We start from the raw sequence: 4,484 nt of genomic DNA, 5'->3' as shown, positions 1-4,484 counted from the left end.
CACACACAAACACCCACCCACACACACCTTGACCTTTGACGTCCATCGCTGCTAGCGATGCTGCAACAGAAGCCATAGCAACTTGTGCTGGCACCATTCAACAGCGTGCAAGGTTGAACAAGCACGCACATGCGGGAACACACACACACCCGAACGCACACACGAATACACACATGCGCACCCCTCCCCCCCCCCCCCCACACAAACACACGCACGCACACACACACACACACACAACCTCCCTGTGTTTGGTGATCATCATCCTAATTTGTGTACATTTTATATGTACAAGCATACTCAATCTGCGGACAGAACTGTTTCGTCCTTTGTGGACTCGTCAGCGCAGCACAGAGGAAATGAGGCCGAACCTGATAGCAATGGAAATAAAAATTTCCAATCAGGCCCGAACGTACCAAGCATACATGTATACATGTACAATGTACATGTACTTTGAAGTACACTGTACATGTACATGTATACAATCATGATTGTGCATGTACATGTACCTCTGGACTCATGTGTAGAATACTGTAATTTCACAAATTCTCGGTGAACTTTTATTTTCGGTACTTTCGTTGCGTCTGTTTCATACCTAAAATTTCAATACACCGAACAAACACTAACACACATAATACAATAGGGAACTGTTTCTCTGTACCGAAAAATTCTGTTCACCTAACCTAGCCTGTTGCCCTCATACCGAGAATATTGAGCACCGAAAATTTCTGAAATTAAAGTACTCTCTTGCTTACCACTTCCCGCTTTTTCAGTTCTCTTGTACATCCTGCTGGCGAGCAGTTAGGCTGTCTCGCCGCTCCTATTAAAAACCCAGTTAGGTTGTTGGCACTCACTGTTGTGAAAGCGAAAAGCACATCATCTGCGTCATCAGTGTTTTTTAAGATATTCCACTGTGCAACAATCAGAGACAACTCTCTACAATTATCTACGTATCCACACTGCTCTCAGTGTCACTGCCCTCTTTGTACCAGTGCTGTGAAACCCTTCTTATATTCTGTCCCATTCTCTATTGTGGATAAATGAAGGGACAACATGTTACGAGTTATGACTAACTATCCACCAACGTAACCAGATCATACATGTATACCCGGTATTGATACAGTCAGTAAGTTCGACAAAATCAAAATGGCACAAACTGACAAAGGCCAACTGAGACATTCGACGACCTGACACCTAGCTCCAACACTTCTACCAGGCGCAAACGAACAACCTTCCAGCTTGGAAGGCTCATGCAGGTTAGTAAAGGATTTGGACGGATTGGACACACAGGTCTTACTACAACTCGACGACGATTGTGCACTCATAACCATGTATAAAACAATTAATATGAAACAATTCCAGAACGTTTTCTCGCGTGGAACTTAACTAGCCCATCATATTACATCACGGAGACCCTCTCGACTTAGGCCTCGGCCTTTGGGGAATCCATACATAAATACATGAATAAACATCATAGTGGAGTTCGGTAGGATGTTGGCGTTTCGGCTTGTCACAATTCGTCTTCGCTTAGCTTCCCCTTTCTATATGTTGGACTCAGTAGAGCGTCCAGCCCCTATATGATGTCCAACCCCTATATAGAGTCCATTGGTCCAAAATCCACTGTACAGAGTCCAAACTTGGAATCAACTGTGAGCTCAAAGTTTAGATGGACATCACTCCCTGTATAGAGTCCAGCCAATTGGCTTCACCCCTATATAGAGTCCATTGGTCCAAAATCAACTGTACGGAGTCCAAACTTTGAAATCAACTATGTAGTCTTTATGGGGACAACACTCCCTGTATAAAGTCCAGCCAATTAGGCATCCCCTATCGAGTTCAAAATTAGACATAGGATCTGCTGTAAGCAGTGAATATTAACCAGAAAACGGCCTCTCCCTTTAATCCTTTACATCATTCACTTCTCAAGATAAAAAAATAAGTATTGAGGCGCCACTGCAGCCACTTCATTACATGAAAAACCCTACAAACACCATCCTCAAATCAAGTGGTCTCTTCGCAGACGCTGCAAATTACAATATCTCAATCATGTAGTGTTGCCGAATTATTGTGCACGCACACACATATGCACACACCCACACAACGCCAAGAAAATACCTAGAAAAAAACCATGAATCGAAAAAGAATAATGGAGAGCCCAGGATTAATTATTTGTTTTCAAATTATTGTGCGCGCGCGTGCGCGCGCGCACACACACACACACACACACACACACACACACACACACACACAAACTCATACAACGCCAAGAAAACACCAAGAAAAGAGTAGAGACACAATACACACGCAAGTCCAACAGCCATGCAAACGTCCACCCATTTACACGTAAAGTCAAGAGGGATAACAAATAATTATACGAAACGAATGCATACAGGGACGGGTACACGCTCGTTTACATACACGTAGTAGTGTAAGAGAGTAACATAGTGCAGTGGTCAGCATAATACTAGCACATGCTGAGAGTGCAATAGCAAGCTTCACCATCGCTCATGGCCATGCAAATGTTCAGCAGCACTCAGTTCCGCAAGCTTCTGAAGATCAGCACACCTGCAACAAATAGATAGCACAAGGATACGCTTATTACCGTAATGATGCATGGGAGCACACAACTACCAAGTTCTCAACGAATGTGATGCTCAATGAAAATCACTCCACACAAATACCTGTGAACAGGTGACGGTGGGGACAATAATCTATTAGTAATACGAGGAATAAGATCGTTTGTGCACACTCAAGACGCACAGGCACACCAACATACATGTAGTGCACACAGTGTTTCACTTCACTGCAACTAAATTGAAATGAAATGATTTGAACAATCTGTACAGCGTTGCCGTCAGTCAGTCTTCCCTAAGATGGAAATGCAATGATTTGTTGTCACGAGGCAGTTTCACTGACACAATGTCATGTTCGTGACATCAAAACGGTTACTTCAGGGAATACGAGTATTAGCTTGAAGCTTTTTCTGGTCATTGGCATACATGCAATCCTCCTCCTACTACTAGTACACTGGCACTGCGTTTGTGGATCCCATTGTATTTGACATCATACTAGAGGAAGAGTGTCGTGGGGTTCATATAATTATCAAAGGGATAAAAATACATTTCTCATGAAATAAAATAATAATTGATGATAGCTAGACGATCGTATACGATTGATGCAAAGCCCTTGCACAGTTGCAGTCCTTGAGGACTATTAGTATTACGAAGTGGTTCATAACTTTTAATTTTAGGGCATTCATTCCAGCAACATCAAACAAACGCGATACGCTCCTTGAAAATGGAAAAAAATCAAGCATACCGACAGAACAGCAGACCAATCGAAACCAGTAAAAGCTTCCTTACCTCAGTCATCGTCCTGCCATGTAGTTGGACAGCCTTTTGACACGGTGGTACAGGCATCTCTTGTCCAGTCAAACAGGGGTATCCTTTTTGCGACGAACGAAAGAGAGTGTCAGTGTATCTGACTCGTCAGATTGGAACTGTGCTGAACTTTTCTCTTTCTCCGCTTTCTGCTTTCATCCCTCGCTCTGATGAAACCGTTCAAACGTCTTACTGGCAGCAATGGCCAGCCAAACAGGGGATCCTTGTGGCGTCGAACGAAAGAGAGTGTACCTGACTCGTCAGATTTGAACTGTGCTGAACTTTTCTCGTTCTGCAATTTCTGCTTTCATCCCGCGCACTGATGAAACGTCTTCAGAGAATCACAAGACGCTTTCCAGATTTGATTTTGAACGTCTCCTTATCCTCCTTGGTTACCTCGAGGCAGATTACTGTCAGCAACTGCACAGCAGAACTGGCAGCCATGGCTGAAGTGAAGAAAGGAATGCGCTGCCACGAGGCAAGCAAAACTGAAAATGTGTTTGTTCTCTTTCGGGCACAACACACAGGACGGTGTGACTGGATAAACTGGACTTCTGGACTGTGAATAGGGGACTCGTAGAAAAAGCGTACTCCTTATAGGGGATTGCGCGGCAGGATGAAGCTGATAAAAACTGAGTGGACTCCTAGATCCTGGACTCTGTATAGTGGATTTTGGACCAATGGACTCTATATAGGGTACTGGACATCATATAGTGCATGGACTCTATACTGAGTCCTACATATATTTTAAAATTACATAAACTTGAGCCTCCCAAGTTGGGTGGCCTGTTGCTTTGCTTCGTCGAGTTGTAGTAAGACCGGTATGTCCAATTGTCTTCCTAGTTTAACTTAGTTCCGTCATCATCCAGTAACTTTCGGCATTCTTTGTTGCCATGGGACATACATGTAGCTGGTGCTCTTTTTCGTTGCGCTTTCCTTCCCCTTTTGGACCTTTCTTAACCCTGAGCCTTCCAAGTTGGAAGGTTGTTGGTTTGCGCCTGGTAGAAGTGTTGGAGCTAGGTGTCAGGTCGTTGAATGTCTCAGTACTCCTTGCCAGTTTGTGCCATTTTGTCGCACTCGCTGACTGTATACATGTATGATCTGGTT

The sequence above is a fragment of the Sycon ciliatum genome, chromosome 5 (assembly GCF_964019385.1).
Source record: "Sycon ciliatum chromosome 5, ocSycCili1.1, whole genome shotgun sequence".
Lineage (NCBI taxonomy): Eukaryota > Metazoa > Porifera > Calcarea > Leucosolenida > Sycettidae > Sycon > Sycon ciliatum.
The sequence above is the reverse complement of the archived record's forward strand: the minus strand, read 5'-3'. Positions refer to the sequence as shown.